This window comes from Thunnus albacares, chromosome 1 (genome assembly GCF_914725855.1).
Source record: "Thunnus albacares chromosome 1, fThuAlb1.1, whole genome shotgun sequence".
Taxonomy (NCBI): Eukaryota; Metazoa; Chordata; class Actinopteri; order Scombriformes; family Scombridae; genus Thunnus; species Thunnus albacares.
The window spans coordinates 11,499,362-11,514,483 of NC_058106.1; the positions used below are offsets into that span (position 1 = coordinate 11,499,362).

Here is a 15,122-nt window from a genome sequence, read left to right on the forward strand (position 1 = left end):
AGGTTAAAGTGCCTGCTTTTAGCCTTAAGGGTGTTTGAGGAAGTATATATATATATATATATATATATATATATATATATATATATATATATATATATATATATATTGTCACTGTATTCTTAAATCTGCAGTGCCGAACTACATATAAATGAACATCCGTTACATTCGAGCCTTTGCCAAACAAGTTCACACAATGCTGATTAAGCAGATAAATCTCTCTGTATTTCAGGGTATACCCAGGTTTTTAATCTGGTGTCGGGTTTGACATTCCCGCCCTGGCAGGATGAATGCATACTGCGCGTGCTCTATGGGCAGTGCATGAGCACTAGAGACTTCCGCCGGCCGAGCCAGCTGACTTCCGGCTAGCACTCTGCTCACTTGATTGGAGATAAAATAATTTAATCATGCAGCTCTTCTAGAGTTTCCAAATGTTATTGGACTGAATGGATCAAATTCTGATAGTAACACGAGTCATTTCACGGGGGTTGTGTGACACTCAAAACAATTTATCCACCGTTTTACAGCCGCAATCGTAGCCACGGAGTAGGCTATGGTGGAGCCTATGAAGTAAGCACGTGTCAACAATGTTCTTGTAATTACTCTCACTGCCAGAAGGGGGAGACAAATGTCCCGTACTCTAGTTTTAAATGCAGTATCACGTCTTTACTCTTTCTTAACCGGTTTTAATTGAGTTTCGTCAAATTAGTGAAACAGCGCCCCCTAGATCGTTATTGCTGGTAAATGTACATCAGTGTGTGGTGAGAAGGGTGTAGTTCATCATCAGCTTGGATGGGAAACCAAGTGAAATTGATATGCATTGATTAGACAACAGCACTGTCAGTCTGAACCAATGTAGTCACTGTCATACCACTGCCAGAAGTTTAGCTGCTGAGTTAACCGTCATAAACAACGTATTTGGCTATAGAAAGTTAAAACTACAGTGGGGAATTATAGGACATGGATACAGACAACTCTGCCTACCTGAAGGACAGCAGAATGCGCGCCTCTTCTTCAAAGTAGGGTGAGTTAAAAACGTGTCTCTCTGTGTCTGTCTTTGCTACTTGTGTTTTCTGGCTAAATGGCCCGACATGGCTGTGTTTACTTGCTGTGCTGTTGCTGATGTTATGGAGATATTCATGTTTAAACGTCTTGCCTTGTTGTTTGCCTGGACACTGAAGCTGTTGTGTTGCTGTGTGTTGTCTACAGAGACACAGAGGACAGGGTCTGCTCAGACATTAAATCAATTTCCCACTTTGCATTAGTTGTAGCAAAGTTTCCTGTTTAGCTATGTGTGAGATTTGTGATTGTAGCCTGTGCAGAAAGTCTGCTGGTTGCTTGTTGGATTTTTTCATCTATATTTTATTATTAAACTGTGCTCCATAATGATACATTAATTTTATATAAAGATTGTTATGTATATGACGTTGAGTACAGTATCTGCTATACGTTAAGGCCTAGCTAGGGCGGTGTTTAATGGAGCCTACTTGATATGTGCATTGATGCTGGTGTCATTTGCGAATGAATTTTGCGTGTTCCAGTAGTTTTTGTGTTACAGTACTGATTTGCACTGTGCATTCTTTGTGATGTATATTTTTATTTTAAGAACATAGATAAGACGTGTAAGTCATGTATCTTTGATACGTGCAGTTAGTTTTTGATGTGAACATAAATCAGTTTCCTAGAAGTTATCCTCATAGAATGGTATATAAGGATTGTTGTACTCTGATGCCATGCAACAGTGTTACTTTACAAATCTGAATATGTTAACTTTATAAAATGACACCAGCAGTGTTTCACTGTATACCTTGTTGTTATGAAGAGCTTCCTACTGCATGTCAATGCTTTAATGATAGCTTAGTTTCCTAGTTAATTTAACTGCCCCCCAAAAAGAAAAGGTTGGTCCTTGTGGGTAAGAGTGCTATTGAACCTTTGAATATTATCTCCTCCTGAGCTCCTAACACCATAGTGAAGCCAATAGACCAAATGTCTAAAAAACATATTTTTCCTTGTACAATGAAATTCTGGCCATTCTCATTAATAACTGCTCTTATTTGCAAAGGCTTTTGAAATAGCGTTTATCTCTCCTCTAACCTCTCAGAACAAATTTATATATGTTGCAAAGCTTTCTGCATGCTAATGTTTCTGTCAGAGCTGGGCTGTTTGTGTTTTTTCTTGCATTAAATGTAATGTTAAAATAATATCGCAAACTGTGAAAACACATATAACAAAACAGTGGCTACTTTTTGTATGATTGAGAGAATGCAATAACCATTAAAACCATTTTCACAGCAGACATGTTGACTAGTCTTAGCAGGAAAAGCACAGGTGTTACTAATTATATTAAAGATGTTAAGTGTTACGACAGTGTCAACCAGCCTGCACAAACCACGGTTCTGAAACCATTGCATTTGGAGTAGAAGGGATGTTGTGGGCCATTTTATCATAAACATCTGTAATACAAAATGAATCACTGCTCTGCCTGTGTTCATGTCATGTCATATAATATTTGTTTGTGCCTATTGTATGCCTCCTAGATTAATGCAGGATGACCACTGCTCTGCCTGGCTAGATTTTTGCTAAGATGCTGGAAGCGTCAATGAGTCTAAACCGCACACTTAGACATGTGCAGTGTATCACTTTATTTTGAGCTTTTGGTCTATCAGACCTTCATCAGAGCATATATTATGCCTCTTAGATTAAAAAAAAACATTTCCACATTAATCAGGAGTTACCATGGAAGTGGAAAGCAGCCTTAATGTTAGATTATTTCTGGTTCAAATGGAATTCATAAGTTGGTTCCTGTGACAGTGAAAAATCATACGGGGCTGAAAATATAAAATGACAGGCCATAACTTAAACATTGCTTTTTGCTGTTGGAGCTTGTTACTCTCTCAAAGCGTGGGCAGAGCAGCACAGGCAACATATCAAACTTAATTACCTTTCAGGTTGCCTCATCAAGTCAGAGCTTCCATGAAGACAGATTGTTCCTGTTCCGCAGAACCTTTAAAGCCACAAACACCACATGGCACTTTCTCTAATCTTAGCAGCCTTTTTGAATTATTCCCCTACTGCTATCATGGACCCTTAACAGCAAAATGTTCTTTATTGAATAGCATTTCATCTATGAGCCCCATTCCTCATCTTAATATACAGATGAGACCTCAACATGTAAGTCTTAAGGTAAAGCAACAACACAAGGTTGCGATTTGGATTACATTTGAGGAATAACAACGTGTTTACCATGTACTTCCATGGTAATCTTTCAGTTTTATGTTGTAAGTGCCACTTGCTTTCCTATTTTATTGGGTATTACTTTTGTTTTATGGAGCAATTTTCACATCCTGCCCTTGATGATAGTGGCCTCACTCTCTGTTAGCACCAGCAGAGCGGGCCTACTGATGAACACACAGCACGAAGGGGTGATTATGGAGTGCTAAACTAATGATTGCCGATGAGAAGCTGTTCTCACCACAGAGCGAATTCATTTCTCTGTCACTAGGAGTTAATGGCTCCTTTTAAGGAGATGAAATCTGGCCACTAGGGGAAAGCCATCCTGTAAGACTGCAGGTAGCTTATTCCATTTGTCTAAAGTCCCCATTTCTTTAATACCGACGCATATAGACACACAGTACTTCAGCCACTGAATACGACACACACATATTGGCGAGCACATCGGCACAAGACTGTAATTCTGATATCAGATCCATCAACAGTACCCATATGGGAATTTATTGAACATGTCAGGTGAAAGTGGTAGACTGAAGGGACTATTAGGCACGTCACCTGTGAGTGATCATTGCAGAATCTCTGCACACTAAACTGCTGCCCTCCATGTTTGCTACCATGTCTAAAGGTTGTGCACGAAACCAAACAGAAAGGGGGGATGGGGGTGACACGTAGCAATCTTTATGAAGCGCTCAGCGATGGACCCAGTTCACTGGCCATGCATCAGGAGGCCCTTAACCTCCTGTTTGTAGCTTTTCATTATTAATGTGGCAGTGAAGTTTGGACTCATATTACGATGGAAGCTCTGATCTGCTGCAGCCGATGTTCAGCATCTAAACGGCAATGCCGGAGCACATTTGCTGCATACAGTACTGGGTAAACATTTATGAATGATTTAGGAGTGCAGGGTGAATCGGTAAAGCACTGCAGCTGCATCGTGAGGCTCCCAGCTGCTCCCCGGACACTTTTCCACCTCAACGCTATTCTTCACAACGAACTCTATACTGTAAAAACGTACTATTTTCAAAAGCTCCGAGAGACTACTGTAGACCTTTTAATCCTCATTCTGTTGGAGTCTTAAAGCTAGATGAGGTGTTTTGTTATTCCCAAATATGCCTGTATTCAATTTCAACTCGACATTATATAGCTCGCTAAAAATGTATTGTGATATTGTGAAAATATTTCACTATAACTGTGAAGCTATAGGTGATGATAACTGAGATCAAGTTGATAATTATGGTGATAAAGTCATAACAGAGATCTCACTTTTTCTACATATAGCTGAATGACTGCTGCACTTCAGCTGCGTGCCCATGAGGAAACAGAGAAAAAAAAAGGTTCAGCTTATTTTAACTGCTAGAAGGCAGATGGAAAGGTCTGGGAACTGGCTGATTGTGAGACAATAGAGTTTGGTCTCACACTCTACTAATTTGATTTGACTTTACAACGCTCAGGAAAGAATTGCCCGGAGGAAAAAAAAAAATCATGAAGGGGTGTTACAACAGTAAGAGTCCATGCTCATATTTTCCTCCTCTAAAAAGTACATTATCTGGAAAAAAAAACACATTTAAGTAGTCATCAACCTTGAGCTATGACTGTTGGCTGCATATTTAAAATATTCAATTGATGCTACAGCCATCAGTAACAATTACTGTTAGTGTCAAGAATGTAGTTACATTCTGAGTTACATTTGATTGGTAGAGCGCTATTTAGGGCTAACACATCAATAAATTAGTACTCATTTTGCTCAAGTGCTGTGGCTGAACTACTGAAGAGCTAATCTTTTAACAATATTACATGCTGTTTGTAAAATGCATATTTGATAACCAATTATGATTGAATGTTGGTTTAATACAAATATTAAATTTGTGGGCTCAGACATGTGACATAAATACTACATCCTGTTTGATATCAAGGCCAAAGAGTTACTGGTTAATAGCAAACTATTTAGGACAGAAAAAGAGACACTCTGGGCCATTTTTTCACTTCCAGTTCATTAAAACTTCCATTTTGCATTCAAGTACAAATACAGATATAACAGATCTTTACATCACACCCCTAATGAGAATTCACAAATAGAGATGTGAAACACAAGAACTTAAAAATGCCATCCTGTGCTGATGCCATGCTATCACAGGTCTATCTGAAACAATCACACTTCCTGCTATTCTTCATTTGTTAGACAGGAGGACCGTCCATCATTGTCACTTTGTCATGTTCAATAGCCATGTTCATCGAGACCTCAGATCCAGACCTCAGTCCCGTACATCTCCTGAAAGTCAGGGAGATATGAGTCAACACTTTCATGGGGTTGGATGATGACCTGCGCTATAAAATGTGTGGTTTGGAGTAAAATGTGACTTGCAATTAGGACTAGAGTGGTAAGAGTTTACACATGTGATATAAACTCCATACATCCATGACTCAGGTTGTTTACACCCAGGAATACCAGTAAACAACAGCTGCAATATCACTTAAATTAAATACCTATTACATTCCACCTCTTTATGTAAATAAATTAAAACCACTTACCAGTTTCAGCTCCAACAGCTCTGTAGAATTCAAGCATCTTTTTTTTTTTTTTTTTTTTTTTTTTTTTTTTTACATTCACTGACTGTGTGGGTTAAACCCAGACAGCTAATTTATCTCTATGATCAGAAAACCATTTATAATGCAACATGATGACCTACTGTAAATCATTATACAGTGGCTATAATAGTAAAAGTGACACTGACACACATGCAGGTTTCTAGTTTGATATATTATTTGTTACATTGTGCTTTCTAAGACATCTGGGTGCAGCATGCATTGACAATAAACTTGCGATGAGCCCATGCACAGCACTTAACAGCGCATGCAACTGTAGCTCTGCATTCATTAACATTGTCCCTCTAAATAGGCAAGCTTTAAACCAAGAAGTAAGGGATGCAGATATTAGAGAAAAAGAATAGAAAAAGTGTGTTTCAGTCAAATTCAGTCCTATATTTTTTTAAAGTGAGCTCTGATCTGAACGGAAAGCATTTTCAAAACATTGAATTAAAAAAACATTTGTGACCCAATGTCAATCGCAGCATGCCTAAGCATAAGCTCAACTTCTAAAAACAAAGAAAATGAAATTAATTATATAGCAGAAGTCAATAAAGTAGACGGTTAACCGCGCTTATAATATTTCCCCATCTCTGTTAAAAGTTTACATGCAAGTAATGTCACAAGCCTCATACAATGAAGTCGAGGTAATTGTGGTATACGAGTGTAATATTTTGATAAAAGAGTTTCAATACAAGTATATTTCATCACTGTGTTTGTTTTTATTGCTACCTCCAGAAATACTGCTGCTGCTTTGCCACTTATGAGACGGACCTTTCCACAGTTTGGCTCACAGCTCGCTCTCATATTTCCTTTTTTATCACAACCACAGCTTATGACCTCAGCTCTGATTTGCGCTTCAGGGTGTCTTTAAAGAAACCTCAGTAAGCATTACTCTGTGTCAGACTGCCTGTGTCCATCTCTGTTAATATATTGGAGATAATATTTTCATGGCAGAAGGATATTTTTACAGCAAGAGAACAGAGTGAAAATGCAATAAATAGTGATCCCTTAATTGCAAGGATTTTTATGTCGGTGCAGAGCAATGATAAGTAAAATAATATCACAGGACAAAACGGTGCTTTTGTTTTGGAAACAGCTGTATTGCTTGGAGCTACTTCAGATTTTCCCATACTGTTGTTCATGGTGCTGTATCATCACCTGAAATTGGTCAACAGTGTTACAGAATAGTTTTATGTCTTTGTGGTTTATTTCTTCAATGTCTTTCATATATTTCTTCTTCATCTGCAAACCTTCAACATGAATTAGTTTGAGACTAGACTCGTGGTTATTTTAGCAACAGTTGACGGTGCTGGGTCTGCACACTTAAGTCATGTTAAGCACAGATGACCTAGAGTTTATTATAGGTTACAGAATTAAGTTGCAGCGTGCACAGTGGGCTGTTGGCCTGGCCAAAGCAGGTTGGGAGTGGACAGCACAAAAAATTACAGTTACTCTCTATTCCAGCCTTGCTTGCACATTTGCGCACACTCTCCTGTTGTCTCTCAACGTCTTTCTCTCTGTGTCTCTCAGGACTGGCTGAGTGATACAGACAAAAAAAGTAGGTTTTTTTTAAAGCTTTGGGATCCATGATTTAAAAAAAACAAACAAACCTGTAGCAAGATTAAAACGTGACTGAAACATCCTTTTTCAGTCTTTATGTGCAAGACTGTTGAGCAAGAATAATCCAAGAACTGCACCACTTGCATGGCTGTCATCTTTATGCATATTCAAAATATGCAGTTTATCCCACATTGCTATGGACTGTCTGTACCAGATGCTTCAATGGACTGTCTGTACCAGATGCTTCATCTAAGTAGAGCATGGACATCCAGTTTAATAATCAGTCTCAGCACAGAGTAGAAAGGTCTACTGATTCATTTGCTCCTGCTGTTTGTGTTTGTTGACAAGACATCAGCTTCATATCTGTAGACAGCTGGCTCGCTAGCATTAGCTACCAGGCTTCTTGGCAGGGACAGACTGAATAAAGTAGATTCCGTATTCAAGTTCAGTCGACTCACATGGCTTCACCTCTTGAAACCAAAAATGATATCCTGTTGACAAACACAAACCCAAGACTGCAGATCGGTGTGTGTGAGTCTTTTTTCAGCCTGTCCCTTTTTAAAAAAAAAAAAAAAAAAAAAAGATCATTAGGGTCACAGTGAGATAGCCAGAGCCAGCTAGCCACCAGGAGTCACAACAGTCCTGTGAATTCTGACAGGTGCACATTTATTGCAACTATTCACGATGCAGTTTATGGGACTGTTGGGACTCAGGACAGCTGTCAGACACACACATACAACATTTTTGTGTACCTTGTAATAAGTCGATTTTCATGATGCAGACACATTTTACACATTGTGCAAAACAATAAAAATAAATAAAATTAATCGAAATACTTCAATATAGCCCAGCCCTAATCTTACTCTTTTTATAAGACTAAGTAGTAGCCTATGTAATTGTTTGCAAACATTTGTTGTTTAAACTTGAGTAACATTTCATTAAATTAAAGGGTCATTCAGCCAAGTCAGATGACAAATGTTCAGCTTCAGATGCAGGTTAAATCCACATCACTGTGTCTATCTGAATGACTAGTATTGTTCCAGTGCAGTGTGAATTATTTACAGAATAAAAGTAGAACTAATGATCATGGCATAAGAAGATAAGGGCATCTTAATATGGAACAGTACTTTATAAGCCATTAGGTTCATGGTCAAATGTGCATTTATTGGTAAATGTTTGATAATCTTATCAGGTGCATTCTATATGAACTGTTTGTATTCCTAATCCATAATTCATACCCTCCACATATGTACTATATGTTCTGAGAGGTCTGTCTCATTAGAGTGAAAAGCACCTCTCCTCTCAAATCATGAAGAGGCAACTGATGCTCAGATCCCAAAACAGAGGAACAAGATAAGATACATTATTTAAGAGTATCGATCACTTTTATCAAATCAATGAGATGGCAGGAAAAAAACTAGCTGCTCGTATGAAAGTCACGCTCGGCTCACGGCCCTTTGTGTTTGAAGTGTTTCAGCCTTTCAAGAGAACATAAGCAGATCAAAGAGGAGCCAGAGCTGCTAAGATAGAGGGGGAGGTATGTGTGGATGAATGCAGGAATTCCTCCGAAGGGGAATGGCCTCTGTCCATATCACAGTGCCAGAGGGGTATGGAATATTATATCATTCAAAAAGGTGTACTTGAAAACAGGGTTTTGTATCTGTAACCTTACTTGTGTAAACTTGTACATTTATGTTTGTAACTGTAAATTCTGTGCTGCAAGCTTGCATATAAATACTTGCAGGCTTGAACATTTCGGTGTCTGCCTGCAAACCCTGTTTTGCAAGTTTGTGCATTCAGTTTCAGGCCTGCGAGCCTGTATTCATGACTGGTGAGGCAAAAACACTTGTGCGGGAGTGCGTGTGCATGCACACAAACCTTTGACATGTTTACTGTGTGTTACAGTCTTGTTCTATACACTAAGGGGCAACTTCACAAAAGGATTGTGCGACTTTTGCGGCTGCTAAACCTGCACAAATGAGACTTAAAGAAACCATGCAATTCACAAAGCACCCGCAAAGGGTGAAATGTACCCCAAACTGCGCTGCCAAGCAAATAGCATGTTGGTACTCCTTTGCTATTTGCATGTATGTAAATTAAATAATATGCATACATTAGATGCAAATGAACCTAAATGCAAAAACAGTCCAATTCACAAAGACCAGCGCTAATAGCCTCATGCAGTTAGAGTGAAATTATTAACGTCTTCAGAGAGTTGGTGGTAACTGAAGAACACTCACTCACTCCTCTCTTGTGAGGCATTGAATGATATTGAATTGATATTGAATAATATCAAGGGTGAAATCTGTAGTCAGACATTGGGGGGTTGGGGGGTCAAGGATGGGGTGGTAGTATCTTTCAGCTACTAAAAATTAAAAATGTCCTGACAGCTCTGATAGAGCTCAGGATTCATCCGTAAGGGCTGCTTTATTACAAACAGTCCCACCGTATAAACCTCAATCTGTGTGGAACAGCTGACCTTTGTAGATGTGTAGCAGAACACAAAACATTAATTACCGTCAGAACCTGACCGATCTGGTGTTGATGAAGTTACCGCTGCTCTGCCATGTGCGTAAATGCGCACATCCTCTTTCTCAGTTTGGAGACACACTGATCGTTTCAGCTGCTGTGTGATGCTGCAGCCAACTGTGACACACAGCCAGCTGTGGGCAACAAACAGAACATCAGTACTGATGTTTCTGCGTCATCCTGGATACATTCAGTGACACATGAACAACATTATTGTAAGATTCAGACATTAATCTAATATGTTTCAGACTTGCTTCAGTCACATTAATAGCTGTATTTTGACATTTGACATTTCAGTAGATTATGTTGTAGATGCGAAATACAAGAGAAGTAAAAGAAGCAAAATACATGAAAGTTGGTATGTGATTGTGGAGAGCTCTGTGCGTTGGCACCTCTGCTAATTAAAGACACACAATCTGAGGCTTTTGTGCTCTCTGCAGTTTTCATTATGTGCCAATCTGTGTGCTGAAATGTGGAGAAAAGCCTGAAACACTGGAAATCGCTCCGCTCACTCAAACAGATGCAAAACAAGGGCAAAATGCACTCAACTGCAAAACTTCATGGTCACGTTTGTGCCTTCATATCATTAGCGCAAAATCTGAGAATGTGAATCAGACCTTGAGATGGGGCAGATAGCAGTTGCAAATGATGCACAATTCTCGGTGCTATCAGCGGCTGCAATCCCTTCTTTGTGTATTTGCCCCTGGGTATATAAAACTGACTGCCACACATGACTGTAACACACAGTACAGTAAACATGTCAAAAGTCTGTGTGCATGTGCACACACTCCCGTGGCAGTGTTTTTACCTCATAGGTCATGAATTCAGGCTCGCAGGCCTGTAACTGAATGCACAATCTTGCAAAACTGAGTTTGCAGGCAGACACCGGAAAGCTCAGCCTGTAAGTATAAATGTGCAGGCTTGCAACACAGAATTTACAGTTACAAACATAAATGTACACATTTACAAAACTAAGATACAAAAGCCTGTTTTCAAGTACACCTTTTTGAATGATATAATATTCCATAGAGGAGGAGATGTAGAAGCTCACTGTAATTACTTCTCATCTAAAAGTTCTCTTATATGTGTGTAAACATCTTTACTCAATGACACTTTGATGTCTTCCCTGTTGTCCTCTAAACTTTACAACTGAACAGGCAATTCTAGTCACAAGCATATTTCTGTACCTGTTTAGATTGGCTTACAGTGCTTATTTGGTGAAAAATGGTGGCAATCCTGCAGGCCCAGAGCTGGAGGGGATCCACAAAAATTCCAGTAGGATTAGGGGCCAATTAAGGAGGGTGCAGAGCAATATTCTTTCAGGGGGCCCAGAATTTATAGCAGAGCACCTGAAGGCATGAAATATACTCATGGCAAGTGATTTTGGGGGCAGAGAAGTCCAGAGAAGGGGTAGCCTAACTAGCCAAGTTGCAGCAGAATATTAACAACACATAATAATCTTCACCAACATTTGGATTATGTGGAGCCATACTGAGCAGTTGTAGACAAAAACCTCTGACATCTAGTATTAACTAGACAACTTAAACAACTTTTTCTATCCATTGTACCTCCACAGCCCTATCAGGTTGGTGTAAGTACCCCAGTATTACACAGTACCACCTCAATTGATGGGATGGCCTTCATGGATTGTTCAATAGTATTAGTTATTTTAGTTTTCATTATTACTACTAACACATTTCAACAATTTATCTACTACTTTAAGGTTTTTGTTGTTTTTTTTTCTAACCAGTTTTCACACCCTTTCAGTTGTAATCCTTGATGTCGAGGTGTTTCAACTGACTCCAGTCGCTGGAAACTGAGGTGTGTCCTGTGCAGTCAGACTGCTTGGTGTATGTCATTGTGACAATAAGTATACTTTAAATAAACATCACACAAAATTGAAGTCCCATTTGTGTCTTTAATTTCCTCCTAAACACAGATATGTGGATATATATTATCAAATCATAATTTCTGTCTTTTTAACTTAGTTGAGCTCCTTTACTTTAATCTTTCCATGTACCCACGTCCTGGTAACTGCAGAGGTACCCCCTGGGGTACAAGTACCCTCTTTTCCTGATTTTAACACAACAATGACGCTGATTAGATTATATGTATTAAGGCTAATGCTATGTTCTTAGTTTGTCCACATTAAATTGTCTTTAATCAACACCCTATAAAGTATGGTAGCTTAGTTCTGATATATGAGATATAAAAACTACAAAAATGATATGTAGTAAGTAGGTGGTGAATGCTACTTTTCCTTGCATTACAGAAGAGTAGGTTCATCTGAACTGGGTGATTGTAGCTGTATGTGCATCAGAATGAATGAACAATATACATATTAATATTAAAGTTATAGACATCTTTTTTTCACACCATATTCAATATGTCTAGACATTTTCCATCATAACTTTCTTAATGTAGTTTATTTCTCTATTTTATTTGAACAGAGGCTGTATCTGAGATTCAGTTACACAAGAATTATCACATACTTTTATTTTTTCTAATATAGTCAAGCACCCATTTTTATAAGAGACAGTAATAATTTATTTCTGCCTCTAATAGCCTATACATCACTGGCAGGGTGTATATTTCATTTTCCTGAAGCATGAAGGCGAATAGAAATCTTAATGATTTGCCCTTGCTAGCATAATTTTAATTATGGATTTTCCTCTCCATGATCGATTTGGAGAAAGCCATAGTAATACAAGTTGTACATTCTACTGTATTAAATATTTGATATCCATTAAATTTTTATGATTAATGTTCTGGAAAGAATCTGTTTCTCTAAGCCCGTTGGTTTTATTGCAGACTAAATTAGGGGTTTTACTCCCTTAGCAAGAGATATAGCCATATATTGCACCAAAGCTTTGCCTGTCATGAGAAATGGAACAATTTGATATTGATTATTAGAGAATTTTAAATTGAGAGAAACGGTCTTCAAAGGAAGATTTTAAAGATGTTCCATGTTTCATATGGTGGAGAAAAAGATTTCACAATACAGCACTGTATGTCATCGTTCTGTTCTTCAGTATCTGGTGCAGCTGCTCTTTTATTTTTCAGTGTATTGAGTATCACAGACTTGCCACAAGACATCCTCTACCTACCATCAGTCTGTACTGTTGTTTGCAATGTAAGTACAACCATACAACCAGAGCAAGTTGGCATTTATCCTGTATAAATGTGTTCCTTGTACAACCCTTTTGAGATCAACCCTGTCTCATAGAAATTACATTTATAAACAACTAAAATGTTTTCCCAATTATGTTGCATTAACAAACTTAATGAGTGACTGGATTATGTCCACAGGCACAGGCAGATCAAACCAAGCATTGGCTTACAATGTAGGTTTCCCAGCTGGTTAACGGCCTATGTGGCTGTTGGAATTGAAGTGATATAACAAAACAGTTTTTATTGCCTGTCCACACAAATTTTGCGCCAATCAGATTAAAAATGAAGTACATTTTTAGTTTTCCAGGAATATAAAAAAACACTCTGTTCTCCTGAATGTTGACCCTCATTGTCCAATTGTTACTGTTCTTTCATGACTCATTTTCTTTGACAATTCATAATCAATCAATGTAATTTTACTTGCCCAATGCAATATATGTACAACTCACAAAATCTTTCCATCAAGAGTATGTGATGGTCCCAAGGGTCTATGTGAACCTTTTTTTTATGCTATTCACTATATATATGACAAATGTTTAAGCATCACCAGAGAGATAATGATGTAATAAAACAAGCTAGAATCACCCCAGCCTCCGAAATCATATTTCATCCACTAAACAGGCACAGTGCTGCATATAGTCCAATCCTTAACCAAGTATCCTGATTGTGTATCTGATCGGAGAGGACTGCAGCGCCTTCCTATCTCTGAACACAGAGGTGTTGGAGGGCAACGCATGTTCATGAGGAGATATGGGAAGAGGCAACAACAAGAGAATAATAAAGAAAAAAAAAAATAAAGAAAACCACCATAACCTGATGCCTTAGTTTTGTAAATCCTAATGATTCTGGCTCCAATTCGAAGGAGAAAGGCCCATTTAAAGCCAACTTTCATTTCCTGCAATAGAATGTTGTGAATCTCATCTCCTAAAAGAATTACAGGTATCACACTCTCTGCTGATCGCCTTACACACCTTGTCTGCCAATCAAAATGCAGCAGGAAAAAGCGGCTGCATTATATCCAGCAGAGGAGGTCATGTGTCCTACAGGTTCAGGGCTGTAGATTAAAAAAAAATCTGTTAATAACCTATCATGTGGCTAAAATCTAATTTACCACAAGTAGTCTCCGATGTCATACTCACAATTTGCATGTTCAGCCGTCCTCACTGCAATGTCATTTGACAAAGTATGATGAGCCTCCGCGCAGCTCTATTCATCAAACCACTGTCACATATGGTAATGCAAAAAAAAAGGGGAATAGTTCTTAAATTTACCTTCTGAAGTGTTCTCATCTTTGTGCTTAGTAGCTGTCTCACTTATGTAACTGTTCTACTGGGAATAGTTTTGGCACGTTGCTCTCTTTTTGGGATTGCTGCAACACATTTGACGTGGAGGTATAATTCTCAATGTCACTGAGTTCTCGCTGTTCTGACGAGCACAGGCAGCGGAGCAAAAATACTGTTTTCTTTCCCTTGTTGCGCTCCCACCGTTGTTGATCTTGGATCACGCTGCAGACAAGCCACAGTAAAAGGTTTACTTCTGTCTATTACAGCCCTCTATCTGAGTAAAATAACCAAAATCCAACGTATATCACACAACAGCAGTCCGGCTGTATCTGCAAATCAGAGAGAAAGTGATCCACTGAAGGTTGTTTCTGCCACAATACCCACAACAGCAAAGACGCAAGAAGTGTTTCTTGAGGGGAGTAATTGTCACTTCATCTTTAGCCTTCGGCATCTGACAAAATATTTATCTCACCGTGGCACAAGCACTATTGTGGGCTGGGGTATAGACATAAATTGCATTTTTATGTCGTTCTATTGAAAGGGGTGGGTAGGGACTAAAATGCTATTTCAGAAAAATCTTACTCTGCTACATTTACTGCTTACTTGGGATTTCTCTCCAGTTCCTCCTCTTAATATTACTCCCATATGACACCCTCCATGCAACATTCTCCTATCTGCAAGTTCATTATCATCAATAAGTCAAGTATATTCTATCTTTCATCATCATATCATGCATTCCAACCACAGCACCTTTTTTTTGCAATG

At 38.6% G+C, this 15,122-nt stretch overlaps 1 long non-coding RNA gene across 2 annotated transcripts; it reads left to right on the forward strand.

The window, feature by feature from the left end:
• The first annotated feature begins 455 nt into the window (after window positions 1–455).
• On the forward strand, window positions 456–13,677 carry LOC122988199. Of its 2 annotated transcripts, none has more exons than XR_006404729.1 (4): window positions 456–1,021; window positions 11,671–11,751; window positions 12,967–13,036; window positions 13,213–13,677. It is a non-coding gene; the product is annotated as an uncharacterized LOC122988199 (long non-coding RNA). The 2 variants fall into 2 exon arrangements; XR_006404731.1 differs by having other exon boundaries at window positions 11,671–11,724.
• Window positions 13,678–15,122: the final 1,445 nt, after the last annotated feature.